Source organism: Neovison vison, chromosome 13 (assembly GCF_020171115.1).
Source record: "Neovison vison isolate M4711 chromosome 13, ASM_NN_V1, whole genome shotgun sequence".
Lineage (NCBI taxonomy): Eukaryota > Metazoa > Chordata > Mammalia > Carnivora > Mustelidae > Neogale > Neogale vison.
In genome coordinates this window covers 69,279,738-69,303,304 of record NC_058103.1, presented here as the reverse complement: position 1 = coordinate 69,303,304, position 23,567 = coordinate 69,279,738, and positions in this window count along the sequence as shown.

Here is a 23,567-nt window from a genome sequence, read left to right as displayed (position 1 = left end):
AACTCTGCAGGTTATACCACCTTTCTAGTTTTTCTATTCTACTATAGTTTTACAAGATGTTATCATTTGGGGGAGAACTGAATAAAAGGAATTTGGGGTTTTCCTCTATAGCTTTTCAACATTTTTTTGTATTTTTAGTAGTTTCTATGACTCTTCTTTTCAATATAAAAAAAATAATAAGTGATATGAGTATCATTTCAGAGTAAAGAAACCAGAGGTAATTTCATAGGGAAAAAAAAAAGAATATAACTTTAAGAATAAAGATTTGGCTTTTTCAAAGTTTAGAGGGCTCCATATTTAAGAGAGGGACTATATGTAGATGGAAGTTTTAAAATACAGTAGTAACATGAAGTAATTCTGTTGTAACAAGCTTAGGGTAAATGAAGTAATGAGAGATAAGTTTTGGAATCTAGGTCAGGCTTAGATGTTACAGAGCACTTCCAGTGTTAGGTTAAGAAGTCTGATAACATTAAGTTTGAAGCTGATGGTCATAGAAGGTTTGTGAGATGTTAAGTAAAATGATTAAAGCTATGCTAAATGGATTCAAGATAAAGTAAACACAGGGTGAATTGTGTGAAGCTATCTCAATAGCACAGATGACAGATAATGAGTTTATGCTAAATCAAAATAGATGTGGTGAAATGAAATCTATCATTTATAAGAATTGATTGGCTGTAGGATGAATGAAAAGGGGATTGAATTTGTGATTCTTGAGATGTGTCTGTTAAGAGATAAGGACATTGGTGAGCATAAAAGTTTTTTTTGGTACTATAAAGCTAATTTGCATTTGGTCTCCCAGAAATAGTTTTTGAGGTTCATATCATCTCACTTTTGGGGGAGCATCTACTAAACCAATATATACAAGCATATGTCAGTATGATTGTCAATGAAAGTGTTGTTTCATAGAAGAAAAAACAAAAAAAGGAAATAACAAATGCATTTCTTTTAGACTGTGCTAGAGCAGTGAATATTTCACTCACTTTATATTTGTCTGTATTCTTTTAGAGCTTTTATTAGAATTTCCTTTTTGGGCAACCCTCTCAGGGCCTCTTCCTCTTTGGGAGTTTTTTACTATTACTCAATAAACTTTGCTTTGATGCCCACCAAAAAAAAAATATATATATATATATATATGTGTGTGTGTGTGTAATATTTTATATATATAAATATATATGTAATAATTTTTATTTTATATGTAATATTTTAATTTTAATACAATATGCAATACTGTAATAAATATATGTATCTTGTTGTCATATTTAAATATTAAATATTCATAGCCTTTGAAATTAGTCTGGATACTATCAAAATTTGTACTCCAAAATGCCACCTATGTCCCTTTGTTAGAAATAAAGAGAGAGGAATAGTGCAATTTTTAAGAAACACATATTAATCTTATCTACCTTTTATTTAGATGACACAATCTACTTTCAGAATATAATGTAAAATAAATGCTAGTAAACCATTTGAAGAATTTTCTACCTCCTTCCATAGCTCCTAAACAAGGACTGAACTCATTAAACTCAAACTGCTTCCTTCTCCTTATTGCAAGTCAATATTAGGTGTTAACAGTATATATCACATATTTTTTTACCTTTATTATATTTAGGATAATTCATTCTCTTTCCCCAAATCTTAAGATCTACATGCAGCAGACCACTGAACATAATCTATAACTTATATCCTGAAGTAACTACTTGAGGTGAAATTATAACAATCAAAGCAAAACATAATTTGTTGTCACAATATGTGAAATTTTCATCAAATCGTTGCTGTCTATGAAGTATATAAAGGTCTGCCCTATACATATGTGTATATATTTTTATGGATGATTCTTCCCCTTTAGAAAGCAGAATTTGCCACCTGAAAATATGCCTCTTTGACATAAAGATTGTTTTGAGCTGATTTTTAAGAAATACCAGCCACAGAAAAAGTTCTGAAAATGAGCAGAAGTTACCCTTTTATATGAGGCACTTATATTTATAAGGGAAGTCTCCATTTGTAAGGGTGTCTCCCTCCCTGTATCAGGTAGAAGAGGATGACCAATCTCTACAAACTCTTACCAATGGAGAAAGCAATAATTTAATTTGTATAACATTCATACCTCTCTGCTTTATCTGATAACCTCCCACACATGGCTCTCCTGCTGCCTGACATCCTTCATTTGTCTTAAACCAGACATAGCATTTGAAGTGATGGCTTGGGGGGTGTCTGGATGACTCAGTTGGTTAAGCATCAAACTCCTGATTGCAGCTCAGATCATGATCCCAGAGGCGTGAGATCAAAGCCCTGAGTCAGGCTCCATACTCAGTGTGGAGTCTACTTATCACTCTCCTGATACTCCATGCCCCTCCTCACTTGTGCGCTCTCTCTCTCTCTCTCTCTCTCAAATAATAAATAAAATCTTAAAAGAAATTAAAAAATAAAGTGATGGTTTGGGCCATTTCAGGGAGTTACTTAGTTTTCCTGGTTGTCTTCTATATATACAGTAAATATACACGTTATTAGACCTCTGTTTGTTTTTCGCCAGTTGATCTGCCCTTTTTTTACGTGGTGGAGTTGGGGAGAGGTGTCGGTCAAGAACACAGAAGAACAGAGGAAAATTCTTTTTACTCCCCTACAAATCAAAACTGAGATTTTCCCTATTTCACACCTAAATGGGAAAAATATTCCATTAAAGTTGTCAACCTCTGTTCTGTTCATTTTAATTCTCTCATTGGTACTGAACTATACAAGCCTAAATGGAACAAGTTAAATTTCCTGAATATTTTACTTCTTGAGGCTTATCAATAAATAGAAAAACTAGCCAGAGGGAGTAGTAAAAAAATATTACTTACCAATGTAAGGTTAAAAATAATTTCAGAATGTTACCAGAAGAAAAACATTTTATTATATATAAATTTAGAAATGTGTGTTTGAGGACCTGGATTTGAATTGAGAAAATTCATCATCTCTTTTTTATTTACTGAAAATAGTGATATTTCAGGCACATAATTCATAACCAGTATATTTAAATGCAGCCCATGCTAAGAAGTTTTAAATGAAGACAGAAGTTTTGGTTATGAAATTAAAGGAAAAAAAAAAGCTGAGAAAATTAAATTAGGACTTACAGATTGAATATCATGAATAGTCAGATAAGTATAAGGGACCTAGAAATATAAAATATACAAAATGACCTGAGATAAAAGCATGGATACAGAAAAGAATTTCTCTAGACATAAGTCCAACCATTATGTTCTGGATGCTTGAGTGTGATATTTACATAAATATTTGCTTCAGTATTGCTTCCTCAAATTGCAGCACTTATAATGTCATTAAAATTAATAATCTATAATATAATCATGCAGAAATAATTAGAACATTGAAATGAATATCCAGATAACTTATATTTCTTCAACTAAAATAATGACATTACTTCTATTAATTTTTTTTCCAGTGTTTTGGAATAATTATGTGAAATAGCTCTGCAGATGCTTTAAATTGCATTTCTGCTAATACAGATATCAGCACAAGGACTTGGGTACAAGTAGTCTATCTACAATGTAATACAAGAAGGTACAAGTGAGAGAATAATAAAATTAGGGAATGGAGAAAAGCCAAGAACCTATATAAATGAGCAGATTATCACTGTTAGCAAGAGACATCAAACCACTGGGAGCCTATAAGAGACCATGTGGAACACACCTTCAAATTATTCCAGATGAAGATGGGTATCCTGGTGTTAGGGAGAAAGAATTTTCTCTACCTTTCAAGGTCCTTCTAGGTGGACTAAGAACCAAATGGACCTGAGACAGATTAACAGGAGAAAATCATCTGCCTGCCTCTCTGCCTACTTGTGATTTCTCTCTGTCAAATAAATAAATAAAATCTTTAAAAAAAAAAAAAACAGGAGAAAATCAAATTCAATAGCCTATGTATAGGGACAAAATTCTAAAGACAATCAGGTTTAGATGATGCTTGTATGAGCTAAGGAGAGGCATTAAGAGTCTGAGGATACAAAAGGAAGAAAGACCATTAGCAAGAAGTTGAAAAGTGTATGGAAAAAAAGGTTTCCCTATTATGAAGATAAGTTTCTTAAGTAAATAGGCATCTCTGTTAGTAGTCTCTTCCTAATACAAAGAGGCAATTGAAGGGGAGGTAAAAGTGCTTCTTCAGAATCTGCAGGATTTTGATTGCTTATAAATCAAAACTATGTTCATGTCAAAATGGCCCATCTTGGGTTGGCCTGCCCTTGGTCCCTATACTAGTGAGGGTTGCCCTTGGCCTTTTGACTCCTTCCTTCACTCTTAGATTCCACTTGGACACAGCAAACAATCTGCAGTACATAAAGAAGACTTCACCCAAATTCCTAACTAAGAAGTGAAATAATTTGAGCATTTGAATTAGGAAGCTATCAGCATGCCCAAACTCTGTACCTCTACCACTACCACAACTTAGAAAACTCACATGGGCCAAAGGAATATAAGACAAGGTATCAACAGTATCAACTACAATTGATGATTCCACATTTAAAATCTCATGTAGAGTCACCAAGTGTTAAAAATAGTATATTTGCCTTCTTAGAATAACTTTTTCGGTTTAACGATGTCATCTGTAAAATCTGAGATAAATTGATAAATGTATGGGTTTGTTGTTGTTTTGTTTTATTTTGTTTTGTTTTTTAAGATCATTGTTTAGGTAAAAAGATTTAAATTAAAAGATTATGGCCACATATTCAGTATTGGTATATGAGACCTGAGTGTGAAGAACTTAAAAATTTCTCCTAGAAAGGTAAAGAAGAAAAACAATAAAAGCAGGGTTGTTGTTTTTTTTTTTTTCTTATTTAATCCTTTTGGTGTCATAAATGCCTACCCCATCATTTGCCAAGAATCAAGTTTGTGCTAGAAAAATCTACTTTTACTGTTGTCAAAAACCAGCCTCTGTGCTCCAGAGCCAAAATATGTAATGTGAAAACAAGTTTGGTTATAAAGGGGTAAACAGTAGCTTTTTTGCTTTGCCTGGCAAAGGAGGGCAGAGAAAAGGGCTTCAGGTTTAACTGAGGAAGAGGCTGGGGGTTTTATAGGGAAATACAGGATGGGGCTGGCTTCAACAGAAATTGTGTACAGGGTGCCATTCACTTCCTTTTGCTTTCAGGATGACACCAGATTCTTGAAACAAAAACGTAAGGAGGGAAGAATGAGGTTTGAAGAAGAGAGAAAAAAGGTTACTTAATCTAAAATTGAGCCTCGTTGAAGCACTAATGCAGTCATTTTGATTTTTGTTCATCTTTATGCTTTTAAGCAGTGTTTCATTACCAAGGGAGTTAAATACCCCAATGTACTGAATTTTCTTAAATTTAATGGAAAAAGAAAAAAGCTCTTTAATTTATGTTTTATTTTAAGAAACTGGTCAGAATTCTATCCAAGATAGAGATCAATATAATGTTTTGCACTGTTACAAGATGACATATAGGAGCAAAATGTAAAACAGGTACACCTGTTATTTAGCTTGAACTTCAGAAATACTCATAAACACTATAAGGGCAGAAAACTTTTCCTTTCTTCCCTTCTAGGTTCTTTGGCTGGTCAAATAATTAAATTGATATAAGACAGTTGGACAGGAGAAAAACAAACAAGTTTAATAACATGTATAATTCTTTGTAGACCTGGGAGAGACCCAGGAAAAGTGAGTAACTCTCCAGAATGGCCCAAGCTGTCTCCTTAAATACCATTTTCACCTAAGGACAAAAGAAGATGATGGGAGTGGGGAGTCACTTATAGGAGGCTTGGGGGTGGGGACAAGCAATAAACAAGGGTAAGTTGGTTATGTAGATTTAAATTCTCCTCTTCTTCATTGATAAGAGTTCTAGAGTTTGAGTCATCCCTCTATTTCCTGAACACAGCTAGGGAGGCACCTCTTACAAATGGAGATTTCCTTTATAAATGTAATGCCTTTTACAAAAGAGTAACTTCTACTCAGTTTTCAAAGTTTCCCCTGGTTCTGCCAATTCTTAAAGATAACAAGTTGACAAGTTAAAATAATCCTCATGCCTAAGAGACATATTTTGGGGTGCAAATTCTGCTCTTCAGTACTTTGTACTTAAACTGAATGTCTGTGTTCACAAGATTGTTAGTACTCTTTAAACTATGGAATTACTCTCCTTCAATACAAAGAACAGGATGTTCATCAAGGCAAGTAGGAAACTTCATGCACAATTTCTCAGTCATTTTAAAGGAAACACTTTATTTAACTCCCCAAGCTCTCAATAAGCATGTCTCTTAAGAAGATGCTTTAATCTATTTAATTGTTTTTGAAGTTTGATATTTCTTCTATGAAAATGGCTTTGCTACTGAGTTGTTTTTATTCAATTCTGAAGAAGTGAAGCATAGCCATTTTAAACAAATGTCTTTTAAAAAAATACATCAAAAAGTCAAATGCCATTAATGAATAACCTTAGAATTTTGAAAATACAATAAAATGTAGTAAGCATGTTGTTTTCAAGTATAAGAATATACATATGTGTATCTATATATCTCTGTATCTGGATGTATTCTTCAGGATTCATTCATCTTACCACAAAAACAAAATAACTAACGAGAGTTTGGCAAAAGAGACTAGATTTGAAAAAAAGGAAATAATCAAAAACAGGCTATAACAATTTTTTTCAAAATAAAGAAGTACAAATTTCCTGATTTAAAACACCACCGATTTCCAGCTTAATGGTGGGAATGAAAAATGACACTGCCACATTGAAAAACAGAATGACAGCATCTTCTCAAGTTAAACATCCATCTACTTGTAAGTATTTATCTAAGAGAAAGAGAGATATATGTCTACACAAGATGATATGTAAATGTTCATGGCAACTTTATTCAGAATAATCCAAAATCCAGAAACTACCCAAATGCACATTGATTGTGAATGTTTAAGCAACTTTTGTATATCCATATAATGAAATACTGCTCAGCAACAAGGAATAAACTATGGATAAAACATCAAACTGGATGAATCTCAAGAGCAATATACTAAGTTGAAAAAGCCAGATACAAAAAAATTGTGTGTTTATATGAAATTTTAGGAAAGTCAGAACTATGGTAACAGAATGGTGTGATTGAAATATTTAATTCATGAATAAAAGAGTACTTGTATGATTTTATACATTTGCCAATCTTGTAGAATTATACACTTAAAATTGAAGAATTTACTGAATATATATTTCTCCTCAAAGAAGTGACTGACTATGCGCTAGGGATATCATTATGCAATTTCAGGGCTTTAGGGACAAAGATAAAATTCAACAGAGCTTCTGAAAACAAAAACCAAAACAAACAGGAGACATACAAAGGATTGGCTAAATTGAAATTTAGAATATTATACAGGAATGGTTTTCTTACATGAAATTTAGTAACTAATGATTTATCAATGAAAAAATAGAATAAAATTGTTTCCTGACTTGTAAGGGCAAAATAGTACATCAAATCAGTATCTCCCATGCACCTCTTCCAGAAAGATTCTGGCTGATGTGCTATAATACATGTATAAACCAGGAACATATTTAAATAGCTAATGCAGGAAAGTAGGGATCAGGTATTTAGAGATGGATGATGGATCTCAAGATTATGACCAAGGAGTTCTAGTCATTACAGTTGGGTAATGGGTCTAGAGAGCAGTAACTTCCAACTAGAGCACAAGAAACTCGGATTCTGATATGTTATTAAGTAGAATTTGTTCAAGGAATCAGAAAGCATTCTGTGTAATCCATGTCATAAGAATTTGAATAAATGGAGTTGTAGGCTATCACATCTCTTTGGGGACATAAGGAGTGATGGTCAGGAGACATACCACTGAAGGGCTCATCCTGAAGCACCAAGGCAGATGGTTCTAAAAAGCCACCTAATGGGGCGCCTGGGTGGCTCAGTGGGTTAAAACCTCTGCCTTCAGCTCAGGTTGTGATCCCAGGGTCCCCACATGGCTCTCTGCTCAGTGGGGGGCCTGCTTCCTCCTCTGTCTCTCCTGACTCTCTGCCTATTTGCGATCTTTGTCTGTCAAGTAAATAAATAAAATCTTTAAAAAATTAAATTAAATTAAAAAAAAAATAAAAAGCTACCTAACCAGGAAGCCACTGGCATTCTCAATTTAAGGAAGTTCTTGCAGTTTCAGCTTTGGCTGAAGCTGTTTCTATGGACACCATAGTCCTATTCATACAGGCCTAAGCATCTGGCTATAACAATATCCTTGACTAATTTCCTTTTCTTCTGCCTTTGGAATCTTACATGAGTACTTATTGACTCATTCTAACTTGGAACCATTTGAGTAAAAAAACAGTGAGAACTGTAGGTCTTGGCTTCTCTTCTGAACTGTAAGAAGAGAGTTTTGAGACATTGGTGGTAATGCAAAATTTATAGAACTGATATCTTCAATGAAAAAATAATTGACATTGGAAAAATTTTCTGTTATGTTGGAAATAGAGTTAGAAGATACATTTGAAAATTAATCTCATTCAATGAATAGAAAATAAATGGAAACAAGAAATAAATGATTAACTCCAAGGAAAGTAAAATTTGTTCAAGAAATTTAGAAGAATAACTACAGTGTACTCTGAGGCATGGCTTAAATTTAATGTCACTATACAGTATAAACATTATATTATGACTTTACCAAAAATTTATTTTAACTATATATAAGTAGTGGAGAGTAGAATATTATTTGTGTTGGCTGGGAGTGGCAGCAGGATGATACTGAAATTCTCATCTTCCATAATAAATACTAATAAATTATATCTAACATTGGAAAGAAAATAATGAAGAATATGAACACCACAGCAATTTCCCTGACTTCTAGTGATTAAGACATGCCATCTCCAGCATGGTATGGTACTTATCCTTTGGGTATACTTCTATGGGCACTTTTTTAACTGTTCCTTATATTGTTCATGTGTTACTTAGAATTCATTTTGCCAGTCCTTCATTACCCTAATCCAAGTTATAGTTATTAATTTTTCATATTACATTCCTTATTACATGTTTAAATTAGTCTGTGGTTTCTATCTCTTTATTAGACTTTGACTGATACATTCATTAAGATTAGCTTCTTAAAATATCATAAAAGTATTAAGTGGAATGCCATTTTGAATAAAAATGAAATGCATTAAAACTCAAATGGTGTGATGTTTTTCTGAAATCCAAATATTTAAGCAAGAATAATCTATGTTTTATTTTTAAAAAATTTTAGTAAGATTTTATTTTATTTATTTGAGAGAGAGAGAGCATGAGCAGGGAGGAGGGGCAGAAAGGAGAAGGAGAAACGGACTCCTCACTGGGCAGAGAGCCTGGCGTGGGGCTCAATCCCAGGACCCTGAGATCATAACCTGAGCTGGAGTCAGAGGTTTAACTGACTGAGCCACCCAGGACCCCAAGAACAACGTACATTTTAAAAGAATATTCTTAATTATATTTCAAAGACATTTGAGAAGGATATGATGAGATAAAAGAACACATTAACATAATTATCTGTTTATTGTAGTACTATCCAGTGTTGCATAATGAGACATAAATATAAATCGTCTCCTTTGCTCAGTACCGGGGAAAATAATAATGGTAGTATTATTATTGGACTGGAAAATAATAATAATGCTATTATTATTATTCTCTGGAGTTGTTTTTTTTTTTTTTTTAATGGACTAGTATAATGACAGATAACTACGCTGTGTAAGCTTCTCCTTACAGCCTGTAATATTTTTGAAAAACATCCAGTACATAGTTAAGCTCTACTTGAAACTATGTTGTTACAAAATTTTCTATCATACTCCTACTTTGCAACTTTTACTGCTTAAAGGTAATGAGCTTGATACTGTTCCCTGGTGTATTCAAAGACTCATCCAGTTGCTTGGATGAGCTAGTTGTTTTTCTTCCTGTCTTTTGGCAATTTAAATAGTTGTCTCACCTTCATGGGTTCTTACACTTCTTAAGGAAAAGAAGAAAAATTAGAAGAAATAAAAGTAAGTATTGCTAACTTCAAAATTGTTTATGCCTACACTTCTTTATGAAGAATTATAACTACTTATGTCCTTATAGCAGTCTGAAAACAAAATGCAACAGCTTGTAAGTAATTAATACCCTAGTTAAAATAAGAGAAATGTTATTAAAACATTTTGTAGTGAAAATTTCCAATGCAGTTTTTATGCATATGTATTTATGTTATTTGGAAGGCATAATGTAGGCTGTGTCACAAAATATATTTGATTTTTTATCTGGTTTATTTGTTAAAATCAATATTTATCAAAGTAAAATAAATTGATCAATTAAAAATTTATAAGTTACATGTAAATAAGTTTGCTGTACGAGTAAATTATAATCGTTTATATTCAAGTAGTATAACAGTTATAGAAGTAGAAAATTAAGCAACTAAAACCATCACTGCTGTTGGTTAAATAGGTCAAAAAGATAAATGGTTGCTCAGCTTAATATCAATTAATGACAAGAAATCACCATAATTCATTTTCCTGTTATTCCAGGACTCATTCCTTTATGTCACAATATCATGCATATATTCATTTATTAAGTACATCTATTATGGACTAGCTTATGTCTCCCTATGATTTGTATGTTGAAGTCCTAATCCCCAGTATCTCAGATATAAGAGTGTGTGTAAGTAGAACCTGTAAAGAGGTAGTAATTATGGTGAAATGAAGTCATATGAATGGGCCCCAATCCACTATGACTGAGGTCTTCATAGGATAAGGAGATTAAGATACAGACACATATGCACATAAAGGGAAGAACTTGTGAAGACACACTGAAGTGGTAGATATTTGTAGTTTAAGAAGAGTGGCCTTAGAAGAAACCAAACCTGACAATACCTTGACTGCAGAATTTTAGCCTCCAGAACTTTGAGAAAATAAATTTCTGTTGTTTAAGCCACCCAGTCTGTGTGTTTGTTATGAAGGTCCCAGGAAATTACTACGATATCTCTATGCCAAATGTCATGCCAGACACAAAAATACAAATAGGAATAAGACGTCTTTAAGTTTTAGAAATATACATTAGTGGGAGAGAGAAATATCAACTACATAATTACAGAATAATGTTAAAATAACTATATAATTTATGGAAAAATCACTGTGATCATATTGGATACATTTTTTTAAGGCATGATTATTGAGACAGTAACACACAAAACATTCTGGGAACTAATTCTGGCAGTGACTACTTAAATAAACCAGGAAACACACGCACACACACACACACACACACACACACACAGAGTAGTTACTATATGGTCAAAGTTTATTGAAAACATGCCTGAAGACTTTATACATGGACTATGAATTCCTATTATCTGGTCTGCTGATTAGATCATGCTCTAATATCCTTGTTGAGAAGTAATGTAATGACAAATTAAAACATTAAGTTTCAGTTGTATATAATATACTTTTTACAGAATTGCCATATACAAACAGAAAAAAAAAGTACATAGTTCTCCAGTTTGAATGCTAACCATACATTGAGCACACATGTGTAACCTCCACCCTCATCAAGAAATAGAATGTTGCTAACACTTAAGAAACTTTTTTTTTTAAAGATTTTCTTTATTTATTTGACAGAGATCACAAGTAAGCAGAGAGGCAGGCAGAGAGAGAGGGGGAAATGGGCTGAGCAGAGAGCCCGATGTGGGGATCAATCCCAGGACCCCGAGATCATGACCTGAGCTGAAGACAGAAGCTTAACCAACTGAGCCACCCAAGTGCTCCTAACACTTAAGAAACTTTTTTTCCCCTTTTTAAAAAGATTTTATTTATTTATTTGACAGAGAGAGAATGATCACAAGTAGGCAGAGAGGCAGGCAAAGAGAGAGGGGGAAGCAGGTTCCCTGCTGAGCAAAGAACCCGATGTGGGGTTCGACCCCAGGACCCTGAGGTCATGACCTGAGCTGAAGGCAGAGGCTTTAACCCACTGAACCACCCAGGTACCCCACTTAAGAAACTTTTATCATACTACCTTCCAGTATTATACTCTCATATTAGTTTCATAGTTGAATTTTCTCAATATATTTATTTTTGTGGATTTACCTCTTATTATTATTATTAATTATTAATTATTATGATGACATAATAATCTTAAAAGTATATGTGTCTAATGAGAGAACTTTGAACCTATAGCAAAACCTAAAAATTGAAAGCAAAAAGAGATAAATCCACAATTTAAGATAGAAATTTCAAGAAACATTTGTTAGTAGTTCAGAGAACATTTATAGAGAAAATATGGATATAAATGATCTGTATTATATTATCAACCAGTTTTCCTAATTGGCATTTATAGAACATTCTACAAGACACCATAAAATCATAGTGTCAGGGAAGGCCAACTAGGGAGCTGAGACTTACTTGACCATCAGCTGGTAATAAGTCCTCCCATTCAGCAGTGTCAGTGAAAACCACATGGAGAACACAAAATTCCAACCCATCTGGTAGTAATGAGATGGCCATCTCTTTCTAGGCTAAAGTAGAATCAGAAGGGGCCTACTGGAAATTTAGGAATTTCACCATCATTGAGTGGTAACAAAACAACTTGCACCATAATGTTAGTGGAGTCTCTGTGGGAAATCAGAACTCCCACTCCTGCCTAACAGTAACAAAGAGCTCGATCTCCTTGAGTGTCAATACAGAGTAAGTGGGGAATCTGGACTTCTCTTTCCATCTATGAATAATGAAGTTTTATGCAATACTTACCCGGTTTGGAGCAGTGTCACAGAAAACCTGTTAAAGTCTTAAGATGATAATAGTGACTCAACGTAATACATTAATGTCAAGCTTTCAATTATGAATTGTTCATTATATCAAAAACTAGGAGGATATGAAACCTAATGAAAAAGATGACCAAAAGATGTCAACACTGCAATGACAGAGATATACAATTTACCTGGAAAATATTTAAAACAGTCATGATAAACATGTTTATTTAAAATATTTATATTTATAAATATATTTATAAATATATTTATAAATATATTTATAAATATATTTATAAATAAATATTATTTATTTAAAATATTTAAAACAGTCATGATAAACATGTTTAAGCAAGCAGTTGGAAAAAAAGCTTGAAACAAATACTAAAAGTAGAAGCAAAGAGATAAAACACCTCAGCGGAAAAATAGAAAATATAAAGAGCCAAATGGAATTTTAGGAGAAAATATTCAATTACCAAAATAAAAAGGTCCATGGGTAAAAAGGCCAGTGGATAGGCTTAATAGTAGAATGAGATGGTGAAAAAAATGGATCGGAGCCTGAAGGTAAGACAATAGGAATTATGTAATCATTGTCAGACTACAGCAAAAGATCTAAATTTTGTCTTATCAGAGTCCTAGGAGAACAAGAGAAAAGACTGGGGCAGAAGAATTACTTGAAGTAACAATAGAAGGAAATTCTCTAATTTGCCAACAGACATAAACCTACAGATTTAAGAATAAACACCAAACCTAAAGATATTCATGCCCTTAAGATAAATCATTTAATTTCTGAAATGACATCTTAACGATAGAGGAAAGACAAAATGAGAGCAAGTTTTCCTTCAGGAACAACAAAGGCCAAAGAAGTGGCACAAGTCCTAGAAGAAAATAATTGCCAGCTCAGAATCCTATACCCAGTGAAAAAATTCTTCTGGAATAGGAGGGAAATCGAGACATTCTCATATAACTGAAAACTAAGAGAATGTGTCACCAGCAGACCTAATCTAAAAGAATGATTAAAGGAACTTCTCTAAAGAGAAATGAAATACAAAATGGAGGAAACATGTAATATTAGGAAGAAAAAAATAAGAAAAAAAAATCAGCAAACAAAATATACCTTTCTTCTCCTTATAGGTTCTCTAAATTATTATTGACATTGAATCAAAAATTGGGGCGCCTGGGTGGCTCAGTGGGTTGAGCCGCTGCCTTCGGCTCAGGTCATGATCTCAGGGTCCTGGGATCGAGTCCCGCATCGGGCTCTCTGCTCAGCGGGGAGCCTGCTTCCTTCTCTCTCTCTGCCTGCCTCTCCATCTACTTGTGATTTCTCTCTGTCAAATAAATAAATAAAATCTTTAAAAAAAAATTTGTAATACCAATTGATTTTGTTCTAAATGCATGTAGGAGAAATATTTAAGAACAATATATTATAACAAGGGATGGGTAAAGATGTAAAAGTCATAAAATTTCTGTACTTCACTTGAACTTGTTAAAAGATGACACCAGTAGACTGTGGTAAGTTATGTATATATATGTTGTTATACCTAGAGCAATCACCAAAAAATTATATATAAGGAAGGATATAAATATACAAAAATATAGAAAAATAGAAATTGAATTTCTAAAAAAAATGTTAATCATGACAGCAGGAAAAGGAAAAAATGCAAGAGAGACTAGAAAAATATAAAATGACATTCTGAGGACCAGTCTTATCAATAATTACATTAAATGATTAAATATAAATGATCTGAATTCACCAAATAAAAGATGGATTAGCAGAGTGCATTTAAAAAACCTGACCCAGGTTTTTTGGTTGAGTATCTAACTCTTGGTTTGGCTTAGGTCTAGGGGTCATATGATTAAGCTCTGTGTCTTACTCCACACTTAGTGGGGAGTCTGCTTGAGAGTTTCTCCCTCGTCCTGTGCCCCTCCCCCCACTTATGCTTATACTTTCTCCCTCTCTCTCTCTCTCTCAAGTAACTAAATCTTTAAATTAAAAAGAAAAAGTAAAGCTTGACCCAATTATTTGCTGTCAACAAAAATTTCAATCGAAGTACAGTGATATAGGCAGGTTGAAAAATAAAAGGATGAATGAAGATATGTAACCTTGAATCAAAGGAAAAGAAGAGTGGCTATCATATTAGAAAAGTAGATTTCAATTACCAGAGACAGAGAGGGGCACTATGTAACAATAAAAGTCTACCAAGAAGACATAACATTCATCAAAGTATATGCACCACATGCAAGAGCTGCAAAATATGTGAAGCAGATTTGATCAAACTGAAAAGAGAAATATACAAATTCACAGTTAACAGTTGAACACCCCTCTCTGAACAATTTAATCAACCAACTAAATAAAATGCCAGCAAGAATATTTAAAAACTTAACAAAACCATTAAACAATAGGATCTAATGAAATATTTCTAGAACATTTTAGCCAACAAGAGAATACACATTAATTTCAAGTGTTCATAGGACATGTAGGCTTTTAAAAAAAACCTTCAAAAATTTAAAAGCATAGAAATCATACAGAGCATGTTCTTGAATCACAATGAAATCAAACTAGAAATCAATAACAGAAAGAAAAATTTCTAAATATGTAGAAGCTAAAATACACACTTAAAAATCATCTACGGGTGAGAGAAGAAATATCAAAGTAAAATTTAAAGATACCTTTAAATGAATGAAAATGAAAAGACAACATGCCAAAATATGTGGTACACAGCTAAATCAGTGCAGAGAAGGAAGTATAGAGCAATAAATGTAGACATTAGAAAACTTCAAATAGGGGCGCCTGGGTGGCTCAGTGGGTTAAAGCCTCTGCCTTCAGCTCTGGTCATGATCCCATGGTCCTGGAATTGGGCCCCATGTCAGGCTCTATACTCAGTGGGAGCCTGCTTTCCTTCCTCTCTCTCTGCCTGCCTCTGCCTACTTGTGATCTCTGTCTGTCAAATAAATAAATAAAATCTTTTTTAAAAAAAAAGAAAGAAAGAAAACTTCAAATAAATTATGTACACTCCCACTTCAGGAATAGAGAAAAAGATAAAATAAGCCCAAAGCAAAAAAAAAGGAAGGAAATAATAAATATAACATCCAAAATCACTGAAATAGAAAATGGAAAAAATAAACAATAGAAATCAATCAGTGAAACAAAGAATCCATTCTTTGAAAAGGTCAATAAAATTGCCAAACATCTAGCAAGGCTGGCAAACAAAAAGAAGAAAAAATTACCAATATCAGGAATGAAAATAGGATATCAAGATAGACCCTGCAGACATTAAAAGGATAAAAAGGAAATACTAAGCAACTCTAAGACATGTAAATTTTTTTTAAAAGATTTTATTTACTTATTTGACAGAGAGAAAGAGACACAGTGAGAGAGGGAACACAAGCAGGGGGAGTGGGAGAGAAAGCAGCAGGCTTCCCACTGAGCAGAGAGGCTGAGAGCTGGATGCGGGGCTCTATCCCAGGACCCGGGGATCCTGACCTGAGCCAAAGGCAGCTGCGTAATGACTGAGCCACCCAGGCACCCCTAAGACACGTAAATTTAACAACTTAGACAAAATGGACTTATCCTTTGAAAAACTCTCTGCAGCTCACCCAAAATAAAATAGATAATTTGAATAGCCTTAAAGCTATAAAGGGATTGGGCTTATAATTTATTATAATTGTAATTGGGTTTGTAACTATGAAAGACATCTCCAGGTCCAGATAGTTTCTATGAAGAATTCTACGAAAGTTTTAAAGAATTAATACAAATTTGGTATAATTCTTTCAAATATTTAAAGAGGAGAAAACACTTCTTAATTGATTTTTTGAGACGATTATTATACTAATACTTTATACCATATTAAAAGTTCTCCTCATCCCTAGAGCATAGTGTCACTTATGAATGTAGATAAAAACTGTTTAATAAAACATTAGCAATATACACTGTGTAAGAATTATATATATGACCCAACAGGGTTATTCTAGAGATGCATAGCTGGTTCAGTTTTCACAGATTATTTAATGTCATTCTTAATAGGCCAGAAAAGAAAAATGACATGACTATGTCAGTCTGTGCAGAAAAACCATGTGAAAAACTTCAGCACTCATTTATGATAAAAAAAAAAAAAACTTACAGAAAAATGGGAATAGAAGTGAATTTCCTCAACTTGACAAAGAATTCCCACAAAAAACCTTCAGTTACCAATTATATTTAATGGTGAAAGACTGACTAGTAGACCAGTAATTGCAGCCTAATCAGGAAAATAACAAAATTAGCTATTTACCCTGGGGTCTGGGGTCTTAAAAACCCTATAAATCACCTCTATTTTGAGACTGAGAGAGATGAAGCAGGATTGAGACACTGAATATTTCACCTATAGAGACTTTGAAGTGTCACCCAAAAGAGATTATTTCAGTTAGTTGTGGTAAGAAGTTGTATTCCTATTCTATTGCTACTTTAACAATTTACCAAAAACTTAGTGGCTCAAAGCAACACAATTTCATTATCTTACAATTCTGAAGGTCTGAAATCCAAGATGAGTGTTAGTAGGCTAAAATAAGGCATTAGTGGAATTGTGTTGCTTTTGAAAGCTCGAAGGAGAAAATTTGCCCTTGCCCTTTCCCAGCTTCTATAGGCTACATTCATTTGCTGGGTTATGGCCTGTTTCCCCACCTTTGATTCCCAAAGTGTAACAATTTCAAGTCTTTATTTCTGATTCTAACCCTTCTGCATCCCTTTTATAAGGACCCTTGTGATTACTTTGAGCCCACGTGTTACTACAGAATAACCTATCTAACACAAGATGCTTCATTTAATTACATATTAAAGGTCTATTTGGTCATGTAAAGTAAAATATTCGCAGGTTATGGGAATTGAGGAAAGGTCACTATAATGCCTGCCATAAAACTTGAAGTTGGAATAAATCAAATATATACAAAAAATAAAATTTATTACAGAGACCAAAAGTTAGCAGTTATATGCTTATTTATTTTCTTCTCTTATCAAAAAGGAGAAAAAAAAATTTTTTTTTTTTTTAAAGAGAAACTACAGGTGGCTCAGTTGGTTGGACGACTGCCTTCGGCTCAGGTCATGATCCCGGAGTCCCGGGATCGAGTCCCACATCAGGCTCCCAGCTCCATGGGGAGTCTGCTTCGCTCTCTGACCTTCTCCTCGCTCATGCTCTCTCTCACTGTCTCTCTCTCTCAAATAAATAAATAAAATCTTTTTAAAAAAAAAGAGAGAAACTACATATTTTCATCATATCTGAGATACAGATTTTTTTCTTTAGATAAGTATACCAAAACAAAACAAAACAAACAACAACAACAACAAAAAAAACCCAAAACAACAAAAATCCTCTGCAAATTTCTTTTGGATTTTGCACAGTATCCCAGCTTTTTACAGTGTGACTAAAATGTGCAAATAGCATATTCTTTCTCTTTATCTCTCTCACACACACACACACATACACACACACATACACCCTACATGCACACACATGAGAACAAAAAATTTAGTCCAGATGGAGTTTAGGGTTGAAATTATGTTTCAGACAAATTCACTAAACATTACAAGTTTATGGAATAATGAGGCCATTGATATTTATCAAATTCATTCATTGTAAATGTGAAAATTTTCTTGATTAGGTAAAAGGATACACGAATGAATAAAGTTTGATATGATATTGTAGTTAGAAAACAAACAAACAAACAAACAAGAAATCTTCTCAATAAATATATTACTAGGTAACAATAGCTCAGTGCAACAAGCGAAGTTAAAAATTTCAGGCCAAGGAGGGACTATTTGTGGGAATAATAATTGTCAAGATTATGTAAGATCAAGATTCTATGATCACTACAAGGGATGTGAGATAGAGATTTATTAAAACCCTTTACATTTTCTTTCATTTCTTTATGTATTCATAATGTTTCATAGCACAGACATCACAGATAAAGTTTTCTCCTAGCACTGTTTGCTAAAGTTTTTTGGAAAAATTCTTTGCAGTTAATTTTTTTAACACAACAAATTTTAATTTATGGGTAGCTCTTTAACCACCAAATAGTTTACAATATAATATAGTTATTACCACATTAATTTAAAATAAATAAATAAAGTAGAGAACCCAAGTTCATTATCATTTCTTTGGTCTGCTATTTGAAATATTCGACTGCTCTGGAAGTCAGCTTATGAGTCACTACTTCAGCAATCATTCTTAGTTTTCTACTCAATATCTATTGTTCTCTTTTTTACTTACTAAAAAAGATCCCAGTTGAGGTACCTAGGTGCACAGCTCATAATACACACCTTTTTATATTCTCTAACAGCATAGTTTCACCATGTTACAGAATTGTGGCCATAAACATGTAAGCAGAAGTCTCTGAGAGGCTTCAGGGAGAGGTTCAGAGCATCTCAGTTAAAAAGTTTCAAAGATATCTCTTGTTTGCCTTCCTCTGTCTACTTGGAATAGAGATTGCTACCAGAAGGAGCATCTTGCAAATACGAGGAGACAGTAAAAACTATTCTTTTTATGTTTAAGCCACTTATATTAAGTTTTTTGTTACTTGCAGTAAATGTATTCTTTTTTATTTTTTTTAAGATTTTATTTATTTATTTTCTAGAGAGATGGAGAGGGAGCACAAGTAGGCAGAGGACTGCAGGCAGAGGGAGAGGGAGAAGTAGGCTCTTTGCTGAGCAGGGAACCCGACGTGGGGCTTGATCCCAGGACTCTTGGGATCATGACCTGAGCCAAAGGCAGCTGCTTAACTGACTGAGCCACCCAGGCACCCCAGCAAATGCATTCTTAATGCAGTAACACATTTGTTGTGTTTTAAGTTGCTAACTTTTGTGCAGATAAAAAAAATATCTAGTGTTGATGAACTCAGTTCTTGAACTAATAATTCACTCCTATTGAGTTGTTTAGATAACCCCCAGTTTTATTCTCTATATCTAAAATTCCTGAGGGACACCTAGGTGGCTAGGTCAGTAGGGTATCTGCCTTCAGCTTAGGTCATGATTCCAAAGTCCTGGGATAGAGCCCAACATCAGGCTTCCCTCTCCCTCCCCTCTCTCTCTTTCCCTCTGGTTCTCCCTCTCCTTCTGGTGCTCCCTGTTTTTGTGTGCTCTCTCCCTCTCTGTGTCAAACAAACAAACAAATAAATAAATAACATTACTGAATCTGCTGAACTGCTGCTCTGGTTGTCCCTTGGGCATCTTGTTTTTAACTGAGGGCTAACGATCTACCTAGATAATCTTATGAAGGTACAGAAAAGTTTGAGAGGACCATCCTTAATTATGGTGTATCATACCAGACATTATTTCTTGATTTTTTCCTTCCTATAGTTTTGTCCTCAAGAAATTGTCCTCAAGAACTTCCTTATGATGTATGTCATTCTGGATATTTCTCAATGCAATAAAATAATTATTTGGATAATTAATTGACTGTTCTACCACTCAGTCTTGATCCCACATTTCCTCTCTCATTCTCATGAATGTCACCTTGCCTTCTTCCATTTTTTCTATCATTAAACTTGCTAGATTTCCTTTACTACAAGGTATCAGGTTTCTTTTCCTGAATGCCTTCAAACATCTCTTTTTAATAAAAAGAACCAGATGACACACAGTGATGAACTGTTTAAAAACAATGGCATTAATAGTTTCCCAACATGTTGTAAAATAAAAAATGTTGAGTTAAGCCTTATGAAAACAGATATAGAAGGATTTATAGTACGCAGATATAAAAGCAAAAATAGCGTAACACATCAATTTTCATAGTTGCATATGTCAAATAGCACAAGGAGTCAGTTTATAAATAAGATGCATGAATCTGAGATCTCATTCACTATCAGATTTTTACTAATTTTAAGGACATAGATAATTGTGAAACATGTGAGAGGCATGGAGAAATCCAGAGTATCAGCAGCACTCCTCAAGTCCTCCTGTTTTACAGTGTGGCTGACATAGGTCTAACATGTGCATTCTCATCTATTCTTGAGGGGCCTCACTTACACAAAAGGGAGCTACATGAATTATGAAATATTTCCATTTTATACTCTGAAAATTATCTAGCCTACATAACATTCTCTAAAGAGATATATCAGGTTTATTTACAGAAACCAATTCAGATGGAGCAGGTACAGTTTGGGTAGAGCTAAAGTGTATTCCCCCAAGTTCATATATTGAAACTCTAACCCTCAGTGTCTCAGAATGTGACTGTATTTGGATATCTTTATAGCACTGATTAAGTTAAAATGAAATTAAGCTAATTAAGTTAAAATTAGGGAGAGCTTTAATCCAGTCTAATTTGTATCATCCTAAGGGAAGGAAACTTGGACACACAGACATCAGGGTTGCAGGTAAATGGAGAAAAGACCGTGTGAAAACACAGCAAAAAGGTGGCCATCCACAAGCTGAGAATAGGCATCAGGAGAAACCAGACCTGCAACATCTTGATCTTGAACTTCGGGTCTCCAGAACTGTAAAAAACAAATATCTGTTAAGCCACCCCATCTGTGGTATTTTGTTATGGCAGCCCTAGAAACCTGATAAGAGTTTTCTAAACTATTCCAAACATAAGGGCTTGCTCACTAAAAACAAACAAACAAACAAACAAACAAAAAAACAGTATGGGTTTTGTGGAAGGCTAGACATTAAAATATTGCAAGGTGATTTGACTAAGGTATCCTTCTGCCCAAAATATCCAAATAGATGGAAAAAATAGACTGTAGGCCTTTTCTTCCAAAAACCATGGCTCTGAAACTCTGTTTGGTGTATAACTGAAGATTCTCTCATGTAGGTATGTCTGAGGGAAGATTTTAGTATAAGTTTTTTATAGTGAGATAGTTGTAGTATGCTATAGATCTTTAGTCAAGTATACAATTAGTTTTGATGGGCATTCATCATGGAACAATAGGCATCAGTTAAAGTAGCAGACAAGATATAGGTAACGCAACCTAATGTAAAGTGGAAAAAAACAATGAATGATTTTGAAATTGACTACATGTTTCCATTCTGTATGTTTTAAGTATTGAATATAAATGCTTGTATTAAAAGAACATATACCAAAAAAAAATCATTCCCACTTTCAGCATCATAGAATACTTTTCTATGTGGTATGTGGGAAAGGGAAATAAATTAAGGCAGAATAAAATGAATTTTAAAAAGCCTGAGAATTTTATGGCATACACCAGTGATGATGTGCCATGAAATGAGAAGTGTTATAGTTCAATACATCTAAACTCCAACTTTAAAAGCGTATATTAATAATAAGATTTAACCAGCGAATATCCTGAACCAAAAACCTTAAATAAATTTTAGTCACAAATATAAAGACATATTTTACAATCAATACTAAAGAAAGTTACCTAAAAAGTATACAAGAACAGAAGATAGTTTATTTTAGAGAGCTAATTACATAAAACAAGATAGAAATTCAAAGAAATAATACTAAGGTTTCATTAGCTGCTATTCATAAAAATATGTATTAAACATGCCTTTTGTGCTTGAAATTCTCATAGGAATTGAAAGGAAGAGAACAAGAATTAGGAAATTTTCTTCAAATTTTAGATATCAAATTTAAAGATTCCAGTGACCTAATTACTAATTACACAAGAATATAAGAGAGGTCAAAGATAACACCGAGGTAAAAAGAAGAGAAACATTGAAGGTATTATTAGTAAAAAGAAGTAGTTAGCAATTCTCTCAACTACCTACGTATTTATATATTTATTGGTTATCTTGCCAACAAGACTATACCTGAGGGCAGAGATTTTGTCTTTTTCATCTCAGTACTGAAGCATCTAATCCAGTGTCCATATGTTCCTGAAATAATGTATACTTAATAACTGAGGAGTATGTATGTGATGGAGAGAACTAGAAAGAGGACAGTTTTATCAAATGGCATGGAAGTTCCCTGTAGGCAAGTTGAACTATAGGGTATTAGAGGATCTCAAGCTTCTTCCTCAACCCTTTATTTCACAGACTTTTATTTTATTTTATTTTAAAGATTTTATGTATTTATTTGACAGAGAGAAATCACAAGTAGATGGAGAGGCAGGCAGAGAGAGGGAAGCAGGCTCCCTGCTGAGCAGAGAGCCCGATGCGGGACTCGATCCCAGGACCCTGAGATCATGACCTGAGCTGAAGGCAGTGGCTTAACCCCCTGAGCCACCCAGCTGCCCCTATTTCACAGACTTTTAAAAGTCCTCTTTAGAGACTAAGGCACTTGGGAGTAAGATGATAGATGGGAAGACCCTTGTTCCTTACCTTTTCTGGCTAGTAGAAGGCATGGTCTTTGTTTTTGTGTTTTCTTCATGCCAAAGAATTACATGAATAAAATTATTATAAAATAAAATTATTTTATGATTTTAAGATGATCTTAACCTATATAAACTTACATGGTAGATTCAGATTACAAGCCCTTTTAAATTCTAAATTTTCTATTGAATCACTCCCAATAGGCATGCCTGTGATAGGTGATCTATACATATATATGAATACAGTCCTTTCAGTTACTTGGAATTAAAGTTCTTTCACAAGCAGTGTTCCTCCCTGTCTATTTAGGACTGACAGTGACATTTGTCTTTACTCCGGCAGAGATGTCTGATAACTCACTTCTATCACACAGTCCACAGTCATGAAGTTTTAACACAATAGATCAAAGCTGTCTTGGGTTTCTTTTTCACTTCCCCTATGATTGCTGCTTGGAGAAAATAGGGAGAAAATGGAAGATAATTAATTCATAAAATAAATTATTTTTGGATAATTATTCTGTAATAGAATATAAAAAAGCCTCTTAATTGCAATGACAAATTCAGAAATATACAGTTTTATGCTTTTGGCCATCACGTGGTTTTGTAACTGTCGCTGTGGTTTGTTC